Source organism: Lissotriton vulgaris, chromosome 6 (assembly GCF_964263255.1).
Source record: "Lissotriton vulgaris chromosome 6, aLisVul1.2, whole genome shotgun sequence".
Taxonomy (NCBI): domain Eukaryota; kingdom Metazoa; phylum Chordata; class Amphibia; order Caudata; family Salamandridae; genus Lissotriton; species Lissotriton vulgaris.
Genome location: NC_141694.1, coordinates 976040173 through 976057938, shown reverse-complemented (window position 1 = coordinate 976057938; position 17766 = coordinate 976040173). Strand labels below are relative to the sequence as shown.

General features: G+C 52.2%; 1 protein-coding gene and 1 pseudogene across 7 annotated transcripts in view; one reads left to right on the top strand and one right to left on the bottom strand.

Annotated features, from left to right (window-relative positions):
• Positions 1 to 17766, bottom strand: part of PTPRK (protein tyrosine phosphatase receptor type K) — a 1685403-nt gene that overhangs the window by 333340 nt on the left and 1334297 nt on the right. The window lies entirely within an intron of this gene.
• Positions 1 to 17766, top strand: part of LOC147708268 (uncharacterized) — a 50845-nt pseudogene that overhangs the window by 9899 nt on the left and 23180 nt on the right.

Sequence of the window (17766 nt, the reverse complement as noted above, 5' to 3'; positions counted from 1 at the left end):
GTCACATGTTTCTCGAGGCGGTTGAGGCTGGATGCCTCCCCCTTGAGCAGCGCCTCGCTACTATAGTTGTCATTTATAAGGACGGCAAACCTCGTGACCGCTGCGCCTCGTACCGCCCTATTTCCCTCCTCAACGCTGAACCCAAAATCCTTGCCAAGGTACTGGCCAATCGGTTGCTTAAGGTGATTTGCGACCTGATCCACCCGGATCAATCCGGTTTCATCCCCCATAGGAACACGGCCCTCAATCTGCGTAGACTCCACAGCGTTCTCGCGAGAGCTCCAATTCTCGCCGAGCCGGCAGTGGTTGCTTCCCTGGACGCCACAATGGCTTTTGACACTATCGAATGGCCCTACCTATGGGCGGCCCTCGCCAAATTTGGCTTTGGCCCTAAATTCATCGCATGGGTCAAGCTCCTCTACGAGCGGCCACTTGCTCAGGTCGCGGTGAATGGTAGATGCTCGGACCCCTTTCCTTTAGGCCGTGGCACACGTCAGGGCTGTCCGCTCTCCCCGCTTCTATTTGCAATGGCGCTCGAGCCCCTTGCCGCATGGCTCCGGTGGGAACCCTCTATTAAAGGGATCCGATGGTCCCCAGACCTTGAGGATCGTGTCTCCTTGTACGCGGATGATATCCTCCTTTATCTCACTTCCCCTCAGAAGTCGCTTAACGTTCTTTTCGACGTTCTCACGTCCTTCGGTAAGAACTCGGGACTCATCATTAACTGGACCAAGTCCTGTGTTTACGTTATAGCTGGTACTCTACCGCCTCTGCCCCGCAGGTTTCCCATCCTGGTAGCGGCCGACGGCTTTAAGTATTTGGGGATCTATGTATCCATGACCTCATCGGTCCGCTATGAGCGAAATTTGTATGCTCCGCTCCGTAGACTTAAGCAAGACGTTCGACGTTGGCGCGATTTGCCTCTATCTCCATTGGGCCGGGCAGCTCTCTTTAAAATGATGTCGCTCCCCCGATTTCTTTACGCCCTACAAAATTTTTTCGACCCTGTCCCAGCTCGCTACTTCCGTGAAGTCGAGAGTTTACAGCGTCAACTGATTTGGGATGGCCGTGCCCGCATTGCCTTGTCCAAGCTCACGCTCTCCTGGTATGATGGGGGTATTGCGTTGCCGGATATTAGACGGTACTACTGGGCCTCGCACCTGGGCGCCATCAACCATGCGACCTATGCTCCGGGGCCCGCCCCCGCCTTTGCCTTGGATAAGCTATCGTTGCCCGGTGGCAATTTTAATAGGGCTCTGTATTCAAAGGCACCCTTTCGACTCCTTACGGGCCCGACGAAATGTGCAGTGCGGGCATGGAGGGACGCTACCGTGGCCACGGGCTGGGGTGGTAGGCTGACACGTAAGACGCCACTGTATGATTCGGAACGGTTGGGCAACCTGTGGAAGACAAAAGGGTTTGAGAAATGGGACATGATTGGGATCAGCACGGTGGAGGACCTATGGGCGCGGGCGCGGTTAAGTCCTTTGAGTCGTTGAAACTGGAATACCGGCTTGACGATAGAGAGCACTTCCGGTACATGCAAGTGAGGCGCGCCTTGTCTTCCGTCTTTCCACCTGGCACCGACATTCCGCAGTCCTCCCCCTTGGAGGATCGAGTTCTAGACGGCCACGTCCCGGATAGTACCATCTCCTTAATCTACAAAAAGCTTATCAACAACAGAATTGACCAACTCGAGAAGCTCCGGGCTGCCTGGACGGCTGACGGCCTTGAATTAGACGATGAGGACTGGCAGTCAGCTGTGTCCTCCCCTAAGGAGGTGGCTATTCCGGCACGGCTTCGCTTTGTCCAGTTGAAGGTCCTTCACCGTGTGTATCTGACTGGAGTGCGTCTGGTGCGAATGGGTTTGGTTTCGGATGGACGATGCAGGCGTGGGTGTGGGATGGATGGTACCTTTCTTCATGTTCTGTGGGAATGCCCGATGATTGCAGCGTATTGGTCCAGGGTGCATGACGTTATGAGTCGTGTCACTAGGATCCCACTGCTTCCCGAAGCACGACGCTGTTTGTTGAATGTGTGGGAACCGTCTGATTGTAATGCTGCCCAGACACTTTGGGTTACCCTGGGCAATATGGTCGCAAAAAGGGACATCGCGCAGCTCTGGGACTCCCCTAGATTACCATTGCTCAGTGCCTGGAAAGAGAATATGGACTGGTCCATGTTCCGAGAGAAGACTGTGTATGAGGCTCGGGGGCGTCCAGGGAAGTGGTCCAGAGTTTGGGCTTCGTGGAATACTTATCGCGGTGATATCTGCTCCCCTCCGCTTGACTATGAGGTCCCTCTCCCCTCCTCTCCATGATTTACGTTCCTCCCCCAATTTCACTACATGTTTTGTTTTCCCGCTCGTGCCCACCCCCCCCTTGCCAGAGTCCTTTTTACCGCGTCACTTTGCCCCCCCCCCACCCCCAGCGACCCTTGCCACTATGATACCATGTGTTTGTGTGTTGTTGTTCTTCTCGACAAAAACATAAAATTAAACCTTTTTTATCCTACTTCTATGATACTTTGCTCTACCGATAATGTGGACTTGAAGGATTGCTTCGGCAACGTGCTGTCTCATAATCTACTTTTCACTCAGCCTGTTTATGTCATAGCGGCCGGCCCTGCGGGGTTGTAGGCAGACGCTGTGTATTATGCATTCGTAAATAAAGGTTTAAAAAAAAAAAAAAAAAAAAAAAAGATAGAGTTACAGGGAATGAATCAACACACTTGATGCTTCGCATGCAGAGAGCTGGTAGCTGTTGATGTGATCTGCTCCTACTGACCATTAGAGGTATGGGCCCGCCCTGCTAGAACCCAAATGAGACCTTCTTAGATATAATATAATATGCTAAATAGGGTGCGCGAAATATAGGTGATACAGAATTCTATAGATTTTTGCATCAAAACATGCTATCACCTTTTGCTTACTATGGATTAGTGACTATGCTGCTAACTCTGATTTTTATAATATGTATGTTGATATTATACAAGATACTGCGTTTGAGAACTTTGCATTGAAAAATAAACATTTCAAACTTGCACGTGTGTTCTTTGCCTCCCAGTTTCGGTTTGTAATGATTATATAACGAAAGAGTGTTCATGTGTTCCACGATACCTGAGGTACTCTAAGTTCATGTTCTGGATTGTCTAAGTCATTGGGAAGTTATTACTCCCGATGAGACACTGTAGCTAGCTTGGTAAGGGGATTTCTGAAACTAAGGTGAGTTTTGGGTCACCCTAACTCACCCAGGTTCTAGATCTCTGTGCACAGTTCTGTGGGAGAACGGAAACCCTGCTACACTACTATACTGATTTACATCAAACAAGACAAAGCACTCTTTCTGGACCAGGAGCTAGCTCTCTGCCAAGTTTGGTGTAATTCCGCCTAGCAGTTCAGCCTGTAGTCATGCTCAAAATCTCTATTGGAATTAACATGAGAAACACTATTTTGACCCCCCCCCCTTTTCTCGGTCACTGCTTGCCAGATCTCCCTGAAACTTTCCATGTAGAACAAGACCCTAGAGGATATTCGTCAAATTACATCAAAGATATGGCCAAGTCAAAAAACCCTTTTCCAATGGAATCTAAGCCCTAACTAGAACTACTTACTGATGAACGCCAGTAGGATATCTATACATATATATACACACACATATACATACAGTGGCAGCCAATAATTTTACCAGGGAGGGGGCCAGGGGAACAAACACATACACATCACTCACACCCATGCATTTGCACACGCCCATTCAGACTCACCAACAAATACACAGGCATGTACACATGCACCAAAGATAAAAAAGAAACCTAAAACTTACATGAATTGCAGATTTTCACTAGGAAAACCTCTGAGGTCCCAGGAGGATTGGGACTGCTGGCTTCCCACACTAGCTGATCTTACGTCAGCCAGTGAGGGAAGGAAGGAGTTTTACACTCATCACAGAGTGGGATGGGTTTAATGAGACTGCTGACCCCACCCTCCTCTGTGACGAGGTGTCACTGATTGACACTCTGCCCTAGGCACTCCAGAGCTTAAAACTGAAGCACCAAGCACCGAGGCAATCTGTGATGCTTCCTCTCGTCACGAGGGGGAAGGGGGCCTCAAGGAACTTTTGCCCAGCTGAGGTCACACCCATGGGGATCTAAAATCCTCAGCTTGGCAAAGATCAGCTCAGGCAGCAATTGACCCCAGTTTTTCTTGGCCCCCCAGTTTTTCTCGGCCCTAGCTTGACGGATCACCCCAAAAAGTTACAGCCAAGTCAAAAAATGCTTTTCCTATAGAAACATGGTCCTGACTACAACTACCTACTGGCATTTGCCAGTAGGAAGGATGGATATATATGACATATATACATACATATACACATATATATATATATATTGTTTTTTGCTGAAAGTCGCCAGTGGGTAGTAATAGTTAAGACCTATTTGCCATAGAAAATGGGGTTTTTGTTTTGCTTATAACTTTGGTGCAGTGTGGGGAGCTTGCTTGCAACAGAGATGGCCGCTTGAGCAGAAAGCGCTGCATCGCCATCACACAATCCTGCATTAATCCGGCATCTGCGTGATTAATAAGCCTAGCCTTGGGCTGCTCACTGTTCCGGAAGGGCTCAGGAGCATGAGGAGCCGACTCCGGTCCCTGAACTCCCACTGACAAACAAACGGACTGACTCTGCCTGCTGAGGCTCTCCACAAGGCTGCGGTCCCCGGGCTGTTGTGACGGGGGAGACTGGCCTGTGACCCTGTGGCTGCACTGTCTCTGGGCGATCCTGGTGTCGGAGGAGAGTCAGTGCACATACATAGAACTGGCGGCGGTTGCGGTACGCCCTGCTCTCCGGAAAGCGGTGTGCCTGGAGATACTTGTGGTTCACATAGGCGGGAGAGAACAGCAAAATAACACCTGGAGCAGATATAGTTGGAGGCTCTCTCCAGGGGTGGAGACGCAGAGGCACAACTCGTTTGGTGCGGTCCCCTGGGGCACACTGCAGAGGGAGGAGGACAGCACGGGTTCCCTGAGCGCAGTGAGTAAGATGGAGGGCCTGTAAACACGGCGAGGATGCAGTTGGTGAAGCCGGCCATTTTGATGCCTGCAGATGGGGGACTACCGACTCATAGCACAGTTCCTGCGGCAACCTAGAGAGATTACTGTCTGGGGGCAGTATTGGCTTTACAGAGTTGTGGCGCATCGAATGTATCCCTGCTCACGCTGACGCCAGTGAAGGAGGGTGACCACCTGAATAGGAATCGGCTGCCTGTACAGGTGTTGGGGGAGAGCCCTGGGGACAGCAGCGCCATCTTGTGCAGAGCGCTGCGAGACCAGAGCTGACTGAGAAGGCAACTGGTGAACTCTACACAGGGAAGGCCTCTCATAGCTCGTTCTTGAAGGGGCCAGTCTCAAATTGCCACACCGTTTTTCCTGCTGTGTGCTACCTCGCAGGAAGTTACTTGGGGAGGCAATATCCCTTGATCAAGGCACAGGGTGGTGCAGCTTGTGGCGGAAGCTGGCTGAGGGTGCCCTTTGGAACTGCAGTTCAACCCCTGGCACATTGGGGCTGGTCTAGTTGCCTACGGGGCCGAAGAGGTCAAGGCGTTTGATCGGCGTCCTTAGCTTGGTGATCTGCAGTCGCTCAGAGAGGGGGTGAATCTACGGGCCAGATATGCTACTGGCTAAATCTGGTCAGTGCACAGTGCTGTGACCGAGGGTGGGAGCACTGGCGACACCTCTGAGAGATTTGCACGACAGTGGCTACTTGACTGAGTGACTGGTGTATACAGATCCTTGGTAATGCTGCGGATCGGCCACGATGGGCAGAGTGGATAAGACACAGCCTAAAATTACATTTGATCAATAGCAAATTAAAGTGTGGGAGAATGCTTTAGACGACGGGGACAACACGCAGAAACAGCCCCCAAGGGGAAGCAGAAGGTGACATCCGTACTATGCTGGCTGCAATAGAAAAAGGCTTGCAGAGCAGCCTCTCTGTTATGGGCACTAAAATAGACTCCCTCTCATACCGGATGGATAGAATGTCAAAACGAATGGACAAACATGCAGAAAGGTTGGATATGACAGAACGCAGGGTTGCAGAGGTAGAGGAAGCAGAGACAAAAATGGACACTGAACACAAGCAAATGGGAAGGGTGCAGCAAGTCGTACAGGACAAGACTGAGGACCCTGAAGCACATTCCCATCGCGACAACTTAAGAATTACAGGCCTTCCGGAATCGACCCAGACCGGCAACATGGAAAAATTTGTTGAGAAACTACTGGTAACTCTACTTGAAGTGAAACATTCTCTCCCATATTTGTGATTGAGAGCACATCGCTCCCTGGGTCCTCGCTCTGCTCCTGGTGCTCCCCCAAGGCCAAAAATTGCGAAACTGCTGAATTATCGTGACAGACTCGGCACTGAAGGTAGCCAGGGAGAAACAGACATTACAGTATGAGGGATCCAATATATCTCTATACCCATACTTTACTATACAAGTCCAGGAAGCGCGCAGACAGGTTTCACCACTGAAGCGTCAACTAAGGGAACAAAATTTAGACTACGCCATGCTGTATCCGGCTAGACTTTGGGTCAATCAGCAGGGCCAATCACGAATCTTCACTGATTCGAAAGCTCTACAGAACGCCCTGAAGGAATGCTCTAAAGAAAAGCGTTGCAGTCCAGAGCGGGGTTCCTTGGAAGGAGCAGTTGGCGGTCGATTGGACGAACAAGACTGAACTCTGGACTGCACGAGTTATAGATAAGAAAGCTACCTCTGGGGAGGCCAGAGGGGACACACTTGGGACTCTGTGGGGTCGCGGAGAATGGGCTTGACTGAATGTGAAACAGACAATTGGAGAGCATCACATGATCGATTGTGCCATAGTGTTAGCTGCGGGGGTCAGCTCTTGGTGGAAGTTCTGTGAAGATGCTTTTTGAATGAATAGATATAAGGATGTGGGGGTGCGGGATGTTTTCAATACAAATGCATTACATTTGTTTGATGGTGTGCAGGGAGGGCATCTAGTCAGGTTTGGACACACCACCCTGCTAGGCGAGCAACATCTGCCCACGAGTGAATCACACACCTAGGGGATTACACTGGGGCGGGGGGGGGGGGGGGGGGGGTCTTGGTTCAATGTTCTGTTGTTTTGAGTTTCTGAACATTTAGATGGAGAAAGGGGCATCTTTTGTGGTATTTCGTCCAGGCACAGTTGGGGTAAGCCTGACGTGGGTGGGGGCAGGGAGGGGAGTAAGACTTAGTAAGTATGGCTATTTTCATGTCAAATGTATTCTTATTCATGGTGAGTGCACACCCTATATGTTCCAATGGCAGGCACATCGAGGCAGACAATACACACCCCTATGACTGTCCTCAGTAGGCCCAATAGAACAGCAACTAATTGTAGGCTTCGAGCACTCACTTGGAAAGTGAGAGGCCTTAATGAGCACAGGAAACTTAGAAAGGTCCTGGCCTACTTGATAATACATGAAATCGATATTGCACTACTGTAAGAGAAACACCTCCCCCTCAACAACCCTATGCTCCGAAGTAGGGGATTGCAAGGAAACATACACGCAGCAGGTTTTACCACGCATGCACGGGGGTGCTTACATGGGTGAACCCTAGGGCCACTCTCAAACTAGAACCATTAGACACAGACAAGGACGGACGATTTGTGATCTCTAGCTATAGGGGAATGGGGATGTACCTACTTATAGTTAACATATACGGCCTGAATTTTGATAATCCCAACTTTTACACTGCATTGTCTGAAAAGATTTGCTTACGCGGGGAGGGGCAACAGCTTTGGGGTAAAGATCTCAGTCATGGATCCATAGAAGGATAGATAAGGGGGGCCAGAGAGAAATATCACGGCGTCAGCCCGAACTGTGGAAGACGCAATGGTACAGTTTGATTTGTGCGATGTGTGACGTCAGAAGTACCTGGAAAAAGGGGGATATACACATTATTCAGCGTATTATGATTTGCACACACGTATAGATTATTGACATCGTTACATGACATAGTTCATGAGAGAACGCATGCCTGTGAGGTGCTTGCCCGTACGCTCTCGGACCATTCCCTGATACTGTTAGTACTAGATACCGCCCAGAAGTCTATCCCCTCTTTATTCGGAGATTCCCACCTTATTCTCTGTTAGATGTGGTTTTTAAAGAAGAATTGTCAGCAGTGATCCAAACGTTCTTCGCCACAAACATGGGTTCCATGTAAAGCTTCCAGGTGGTTTGGGAGGCTTTCAAAGTATATATCCGTGGAGTCACTATGACTAAGCACTCTGGAGTCCTTAGGGCGCTACGAAAATGACTTTCATACCTGGGAAGGACACTTGCAAGCCTGGAAGAACGACTCCAGGTTAGAACCAATGATGAGGTTGTGCAGGAGTTCAAAACACAGAGGAATATCATGATGCCGCTGACTCTGATGCTGAAATAAAGCACCTCTGTAAATATGCCATCGCTCGCTCCTATGGTGAGGGCGAACGGCCGGGCGCGGGACTGGCCCAACTACCCAAAAAACGCAGGGAAAAACAGTAGTCCAGAGGTCAAGGCAGCCGAAGGGGAAATGCTAACTGCGGAAGCTGCCATTGCAGGGAGATTTCGGCAATATTATGCAGGGTGCTAGTCTACTCGTAGCGGAGGCACTGAGGCAGAAATCTTGGACTACTTAACACATATAAAGCTACCATAGCTAACAAACGTACATCGCAAATATCTCATGCGACCCCTGGAGAGAGATGAAATTATCACGGCATTATCGAGCATGAAATCGAGTAGCGAGCCAGGAGTGGGTGGCCTAACAGTAACTTTTTACAAGGTGTTCATGGACCTTCTGGTGCCGTATTTAGTCACTCTCTCTGACGAGATGTGTGTGACGGGCACTATGCCATCCTCGATGAGTGGCAATTATTGTTGCTATCTTGAAACCGGGCAAGCCCCAGGATGAGTGCGCTTCCTATCGCCCGCTCTCCTTGATTAATGTGGATACGAACATTTTCGCAAAGCTTCTAGCAAACCAGTTAGTCCCTTTGATTCCGCTTCTGGTCGCTCCGGTACAAGCGGGTTTCGTCCCAGGCAGAAATCTAACGTACAATTTGCGAAAGGTGGTTGGTGCGGTGCAGCACACTAAACTGGAGATTCAGGCAGTGGTGTATTTCTCGACATGGAGAAAGCCTTCGACTCTGTTGAATGGCCCTTTATGCGACAGGTGTTGTTGAGGATGGATTTGGGGAAGGTCTTTTTACAACTAATAGGGGTATTATATAGTGCATCCACAACTAGGATCAAAATTGGCAACCTAGTGAGAGATACTATACATATTACTAGCACGAGGCAGGGTTGTCCTTTGTCTCCCATACTGTATGCTTTGGTGGCTGAACCTTTAGCTTTTGCCCTCCGAGAATACCATGGATATAAGGGTATCCGATTCCCGGGTTACAAACTGATCGTATCCAGCTATGTGGACGATACGCTCCTATACGTACGAGATCCTGTGTGTAACCTCTCTCCTGTTTTGTGAGAAGTGGTGCGCTTCGGAGCAGTGTCTGGACTCTGTGTTAACTGGCCTAAGTCTATCATATTTCCCCTAACTCCGGCCACAACTCCGTTTGAACCAGACTACCCGTTGCAGTGGTCAACAGAATCGGTGAGATACCTAGGTATCAAGGTTCACACGGATTCTGAGGTAGTATTCCCGGAAAATTAAAGGGTGGGGATAAGCAAACTGGAAGATGAGGTGGAAGGCTAAATTCGACTATCACTGTCCCTGTTGGGCAGAGTTTCCATTATGAAAAAGGTGATAATGCCCCGTTTTTTGTTCCTTTTTTCTAACATCCCATTGGTACTTACTTGCTCCTTTTTTCGCCGGCTCACAGCATTGATGGTTAAATTGGCTTGGGCTGATAAGCAGGCGCGGGTCAAATGGCAAGTACTTACACTACTGTACCACATGGGGGGCTGGGTGCGCCCAATTTGGACTTCTATTACAGGGCAGCACAAAGTGTGCATGCTTACCACTATATGCATGGCTCACCCGATACCCCCCCACTTATGTATAGAAAAAGTTGTGGCCTCGCCTCTCCCATTGCCTGCCCTGCTGTTTGCACCTGCGGATCATAGGACAGGGATATTGGACTCCGTGAATGCGACAACACATGTTTGGCACTACCTCCTGAAGCTGCAGGCGGGAGCCATTCTGTGCTCCCCGCTCACTCCGCTGGACTGGTGTCGCTGGCTGCCACCGTGCAGAGATAAGGGGGTTACGCAAGTGCTCATCTCAATAGAAGTGCAGGCTATAGGGAACTTGTTTGCAGGAGGAGGCACAGCAAAGAGCTGTGAGGACTTTGGGGCCGGGGTTGCCGCAACCACCCTCCTTACTAAATTCCAATTCCACAGAACATGACAAGCATTGTTACATATCTTGGGGGGCGATTTGCTGGAACCACCGGTGCTGTCCGCCTTATCTTAAGTCATAAAAACGGATTCACCGACAAGAATAGTGTCTAAAATATATAAACTGACCATGTCCTATAGGGAGAATTATTTCACTAAAGCTTGTTTGGCTTGGCAGAGAGATTTGGGCAGGGACATAGACGAAACTATGTGGACATACTGCTGCTACAGCACGAAGCGCATTTCTTTAAATGGTAGAGACAGACTGATCCACTTTAAATATCTAAATAGGGTCTACTATACTCCAGATAGATTGAGTAGATATGGCCTCAGAGATGGGGCAAATTGTGAGAACTACAGTGAACAGCTGGCCGATTTTCTCCACTTGGCTTGGACTTGCCCGGGGATATCCAAGTTTTGGTTTTTAAGGAGTTGGGACAGGTGGCTGGGCCAGCAAAATATGCTTTTTTCTGTTGGGCTATTCTAAATCGATACCCAAGGGGGTGCACAGGTTCGTTGACATGGGATTGCTGATAGCCAAACGCAGGGTGGCGATATGCTGGTCGCGAGGACCGACCCCTATGATGGCTCAGTGGTCAAGCGACATGCTGTACTGTAGCACTCAAACTGAGAATTTTAGTGACCTTCTCCCTCCACGCAGTAGACCGAAGAACTTTTGGGCGATGTACAAAACATACCTAGTGACTAAAGATAGGGGTACTACATCCACTGAGGTTGTGCGCCAAGAGTTGAGAGAGAACAGTTCTAAATCAATCAATCAATCATTACATTTATATAGCGCACTACTCACCCGGAGGGTCTCAGGGCGCTTCGGGAGGGGGGGTCCGCTACTGCTCGAACAGCCAGGTCTTGAGCTGCTTCCTGAAGGCGAGGTGGTCTTGGGTCAGGCGGAGGTGGGTCGGGAGGGAGTTCCAGGTCTTGGCGGCCAGGTGGGAGAAGGATCTACCTCCTATTGTGGCTCTTCGGATGCGAGGGACGGCGGCGAGCGCTTGGCTGGTTGATCGGAGGTGGCGTGTGGGAGCGTAGAAGTTGAGGCGGCTGTTGAGGTAACTCGGGCCTTGGTCGTGTAGGGCTTTGTGTGCGTGGGTGAGGAGACGGAAGGTGATTCTCTTGTTGATGGGGAGCCAGTGCAGGTCTCTCAGATGTCCGGAGATGTGGCTGCGTCGGGGGATGTCGAGGATGAGTCTGGCTGAGGCGTTCTGGATACGCTGGAGTCTCTTCTGGAGCTTGGCGGTGGTTCCGGCATAGAGGGCGTTGCCGTAGTCCAGGCGGCTGGTGACGAGGGCCTGGGTGACCGTCTTCCTGGTCTCGGTGGGGATCCATCGGAAGATCTTGCGTAGCATGCGCAGGATGTTGAAACAGGACGAGGAGACGGCGTTGACTTGTCTGGTCATGGAGAGGGAGGAGTCCAGGATGAAGCCCAGGTTGCGTGCGTGGTCTGTTGGTTTGGGTGCGGCGCCCAGGGCGGGGGGCCACCAGGAGTCATCCCAGGCGGAGGGTGAGGAGCCCAGGATGAGGACTTCCGTCTTGTCTGAGTTCAGTTTCAGGCGGCTGGACATCATCCATTCGGCTACGTGTTTCATCCCTTCGTGTAGGTCGGCTCTGGCGGTGGTGGGGTCGTTGGTCAGGGAGAGGATCAGCTGGGTGTCGTCGGCGTAGGAGATGATGTTGAGGTTGTGTTGGCGTGCGATGGCCGCTAGGGGGCTCATGTAGACATTGAAGAGGGTGGGGCTGAGCGAGGAGCCCTGAGGGACGCCGCAGATGACTTCCATGGCTTCTGATCTGAACGGTGGTAGGCAGACTCTCTGGGTCCTTCCGGCGAGGAAGGAGACGATCCACTCCAGTGCCTTCTCCTGGATTCCGAGGTTGCTGAGGCGTTCCACTAGGGTGCGGTGGCAGACGGTGTCGAATGCCACGGAGAGGTCCAGGAGGATGAGGGCCGCTGTCTCTCCGTTGTCAAGCAGGGCACGGATGTCATCGGTGGCAGCAATGAGGGCGGTCTCGGTGCTGTGGTTGGCCCTGAAGCCCGACTGGGAGGGGTCGAGGGATCCGTTTGTCTCGAGGAAGGCGGCCAGCTGCTTGTTGACTGTCTTCTTGATGACTTTGGCTGGAAATGGGAGGAGCGAGATGGGGTGGTAGTTTTTGAGTTCGGTGGGGTCCGCCGTTGGTTTCTTTAGTAGAGCGCTGAGTTCGGCGTGCTTCCAGCTCTCCGGGAAGGTCGCCGTGTCGAAGGAGATGTTGATGATGTCCTTCAGGTGTGGTGCGATGACAGCGTCAGCCTTGTTGAAGACGTGGTGAGGGCAGGGGTCGGTTGGAGATCCGGAGTGGATGGTGTTCAACGTGCGGATGGTGTCTTCGGTGCTGATCGGGGTCCAGGTGCGAAGTGTGGTGGTGGGGGGCGTCGGTGTGGTCGTGGGGAGCGTTGGTTGAGTGCTGAAGCTGTTGTGAATGTCAGCGATCTTGTTGTGGAAGTAGGAGGCGACGGAGTTGCAGAGGTCTTGTGATGGAGTGATGTCGTTGATTCCGGCGTTGGGGTTGGAGAGCTCTTTCACGATGTTGAAGAGTTCCTTGCTGTTGTGTGCGTTGTTGTCCAGTCGTTCCTTGAATGCTGTTTTCTTGGTGACGCGAATCAGTTGATGGTGCTTTCGGGTGGCGAGCTTGAGGGTAGTCATGTTGTCCGGTGTTGGGTCTCTTCTCCAGGCTCTCTCGAGGGCTCTGCAGTTCTTCTTGGAGCTCTTGAGTTCGTCGGTGAACCAGGATGCTTTCTTGCTGCCGGGTCTGCTGGGCGGGGTCCTCAGTGGGGCGAGGTCGTCTGCGCAGCTGCTGATCCACTTCGTGAGGTTGTCGGCGGCCTGGCTGGGGTTCGCTGAGCTGGCGGGAGGGTGCTGGCTCAGGGATGCGGCGAGTTGGTTGGCCGAGATCTTGTTCCAGCTTCTTCGTGCAACCTGTTGCTGGTGGTGGTGGGTCGTGGTCCTTCTGAAGCTGAAGTGGACGCAGCTGTGGTCCGTCCAGTGGAGTCCGGTGGTATGGCTGAAGGTGATGTCTTTGCTGGATGAGAAGACGGCGTCGAGTGTGTGTCTGGCGAGGTGGGTGGGCGTGGTCACCAGCTGCTTGAGTCCGAGGTTGGCGAGGTTGTCAAGCAGGGAGGTGGTGTTGCGGTCGTTGTTGTTCTCCAGGTGGAAGTTGAGGTTCCCGAGGAGGATGTAGTCGGTGGAGGGGAGGGCGTGCGGGCTGATGAAGTCGGCGATGTTTACGTTGAATTGAGTGCGTGGTCCCGGGGGTCGGTAGATCAGGGTACCTCTGAGGGTGGTCTTGGGGTCGGTGTGGATCTGGAAGTGCAGGTGTTCTGCGGTTTTGAGGATGTCGTTGGTGTTGGTCGTGATGCGGATGTTGTTCCTGTGGATGATGGCGATGCCTCCTCCTGTCTGGTTGTCGCGATCTCTCCGGGTGATCTTGTAGCCCTCTGGGATGGCGATGGCGAAGTCGGGCGCTGAGGAGGCGTTCATCCAGGTTTCCGTGAGGAAGGCAACGTCAGGAGCTGTGGTGTCGAGGAGGTTCCAGAGTTGGACGGCGTGTCTGTGGACGGAGCGGGTGTTGAGCAGGATGCACTTCAGGTGGTTGCTGCAGGTGCTCGGCCTGGCGGGTGCTGGTGTAGTGCAGGTCCTGGTGCAGGCGAACTTGCAGGAGCGGCAGCTGAAGGGTCCGTGGGTGCGTCTCGGGGTGGCTCGGTAGCATCCTGGGATTCGGCCGGTGTTGAGTGCGTTGAGGGTGGCGGCGTCGTACGTCCGGCGGGTGGGCTGGGGTCTGCGGGGGCCAGGGGTCCTGGCGCTGGGCGCGGTCCAGGCGCAGACGGGCTTACCTGTGGCGCACCTTCGGCGCGCTTGGGGCGCTCTTGGGGCGCGCCCGCTGCGCGTCAACGCTGCACGTTTGCCACTCTGCCATAAGTGGAGGGTGGGGGGGTGGAGCGTGGGAGGAGCAGCTGGGAGGCGGGAGCGGGGCGGCGAATGGGTGGGCGACACAGGGGAGTGGGCGGGGCCGCAGGGGGGCAGCGGCGGGGAGGTGGCGGGAAAACGCGGCAGGGGCTAGCCTCAGCAGGGGGCCAGGGGACAACGGGGGAAGAGGCTGAAAAGGAAGCTGGTAGCGACGGGGAAAAACACAGGCAGAGAAGCCTAAACAAACGAAGACACAGCGGCGCTCAGTGGCAGGGGGAGGGGGGAGGGCGGAGCAGGCGGGGCACAGCTAGGAGCAGCGGCCGGGGACCAGGGGCACCGCTGGAGCCAGGGAGCAGCGAACGGGCCTGGAGCACGCCTGGAGCAGCAAACGGGCAGTGGCGGCTCTTGGCAGCAGCGGGGGCACACTAAGCTCTTACCAGGAGGAGTGAGCTCGGTGCGTGGGGTGACCGGCCCTGAGGGTCAGTTCTCATGAATAACTGCTTGGGGTTGGGCCTCCTAGTGTTGACAAAAAGGCATGGGTGTAGCAGGCTGCTGCAGAGTGGGGCGCTCTCGTTTGGTATCTTCATGACTTAATTGCAATTGGGTCTAAAGCTGGGAGGGTTGGACATGGGGGGGGTGGGTGGGTGGTGTGGACAGATAGCAAGATGAAACTGGATATAACTTGTCTGCTACTCTTTGGAACTGTGCTGTATGATCTCTCATCACCATGTGCCAATCAGACCCTCCAGGATATCGCGATTTCGCGATTTGCAAAAAAATAGCGAAATCGGCCGAACGCCGCAAATCCCGCGATATTTGCCCAAACGCCCGCGAAATCCGCTGTTTTGCCAGTTAGTGCCCATTCACAGGGAAGAGAACAGCAGCAGAAGAACAGGAGAAGAGAAGCGGCAGCGGACACCCAGCAGGAAGACCAAGGAGACCAGCCAGGGGGAGAGAGAAGCCAGCGGACACGACGAACGCCTCTTCTCCAGCCCCCAGCCCAGCCCGGGAAGGAACACGGATGCGCGACGACTCGGAGACCAGGGGAGGGAGCGGCACCGGCAAGCAGGAGACAGCCGGCAACAGGTACAGTCCTTCCTTCACGCTGTGGGGGCCCGCCACACACGGGGCACGCAGCGGGCTCCGGGGGTCATAAATCTTTTTTTGTAATGTTTTGCTGTGGGGGCCCACCGCACATGGGGCACGCGGCGGGCCCCGGGGCCCTAATTATTTTAAATGTTTTCCTGTGGGGGCCCGCCGCACATGGGGCACGCGGCGGACCCCGGGGCCCTAATTATTATTTTAAGTGTTTTGCTGTGGGGGCCTGACGCACATGGGGCACGCGGCGGGTCCCGGGGCCCTAATTATTATTTTAAATGTTTTGCTGGGGGGGCCTACCGCACACGGGGCACGCGGTGGGCCCCGAGGCCATAAATCTTTTTCTGTAATGTTTTGCTGTGGGGGCCCGCCGCACATGGGGCACGCGGCGGGCCCCGGGGCCCTAATTATTATTTTTAATGTTTTGCTGTGGGAGCCCGCCGCACACGGGGCACGCGGCGGGCCCCGGGGGCCGTAAATCTTGTTTCGTGTATTCCTGTAGGGGCCCGCTACACACGGGGCACGCGGCAGGCCCCAGGGGCCATAAATCTTTTTTTTATGTTTTGCTGTGGGGGCCCGTCGCACAGGGGGCACGCGGCGGGCCCCGGGGCCCTAATTATTTGAGTGCGCATGTACTGTAGGGGCCTGCTGCACACAGGGGCACGCTGCGGGCCCTGGGGGCCTAATTTTTTGAGTGTGCATGTTCTGTGGGGGCCTGCTACACACAGGCACAGAGCAATCGATCCGAGCATTATTGTTTTTACATTATAACCAGCAGCACAATACTGGTCTAGATTTGGAGTGCTCAGAAGAACTGAACGTAAATGCCCAAGATTAACATGCCTTTTAACCAAAACAAATGGGCTGAATTGTAAATAAACAAAATGTACATAGCTCCATGTTGTAAAATAACTCAAACAGTAAGATATCTGTGTTTGTTGTCGAAAAAAAACCAAAATAAAATGCCGCTAAATTCCCAGATTTGTGCCGCTAAATTTCCTGATTTGTGCCGCTAAATTTACTAGTTCATGCCGCTATATCCTGGGGGGTCTGGCCAATGTAATTGCCATATCAAAGGAATTGAGTCTAATGTTTATTTTGAACTAAAAATTAATAAAGTCTTTAAAATAAAAAAACGTTGGTGCAGTTTGACAAATCTTTCCGAAATTTTCAGAATCAGTATGCAAATCTGTTCAGCTGCTGTGTTGGAAGTTTCGGGGTGATTCATCAAGCAGGGGCCGAGAGAAAAGTGAGGAGTCACAAAAAGCATTTTCCCCATGCAATTTCCCATAGGGATTTTAGAAAAGACCACAGCCCGAACTGCCGAACAGAATTTCCACCAAATTTGGCAGAACTGTATCTCTTTGTACAAAGAGCAATCTTTTTGTTAATTGCTGTAAATCAGTAGTTTACCGAGATATTACAAGATAACAAATGTTTGATTATCTAGGGACACGAATCCTCCGAGGATAGGATGCAACACTCCATCCGAGTCCCCCCCCCAAAATAAAAACTTCGAAAAAAGAAAAAGGGGCAGGGTAGGAATACTCTGACCCCCTAGCTCTTGGCCAGGGGTCTCCCAGAGACCACGGCAGAGCAAAAAAAAGCATATTTTGCTAAGTTTTTGCCACAAAATTGCAGCTAAGTCACGTATCTGCAGCAAAAATTTTTTTTTAAAGCAACCAAGGTCTCCCGCACTTGTCTGCAATTTAGCCCCCGGGTGGGCTAGGTCCAGAGGGCTTAATTTTATGGGGGTAAAACAGGCCAATGACTTACAAAAGTGGCTACTTTATTGCAGCACCAGCTTCTCAGAATGCTAAAGGGTTCTATTGGGCACATGTCCGTTTTAGTAGCAGTCACAATCACACTCTACCTTGTAAATAAAATGTTTCTTGCCAGGTCCTGCGTTGAGGCTGAGCACCATGGCCAAAAAATGAAACTTATCTAGGACTCTGTACTACGAAGAACGGTGTGGTAACTCCTATTTCTGTGAGGGAGAGTTTTTAAAAAATCATCAAGTGCAGGAGACTTTGAAAGAGTGCTTATCCTGCGGACGGAACGCTGCAAAAAGCCAACACTCCAGTCAAGAGCTTCCCCAACATGAAGGTGTGCTTGGGCTTGCCAGCCCCCCACTTCTCTGTAATCTGGCCGAAACATGTCACCACACTGGACAAATTCTCTAACTTTGTGTATTAGGGCACAATCCGTGGATGCAATCTGACCGTTCTAAATGGAACCCCGTAAGGCTGGGCATCTCCTGCTGGTCCCTGCACATCCTGTGCTCAAAAGTGGAGAGCTTCAAGAGCAGG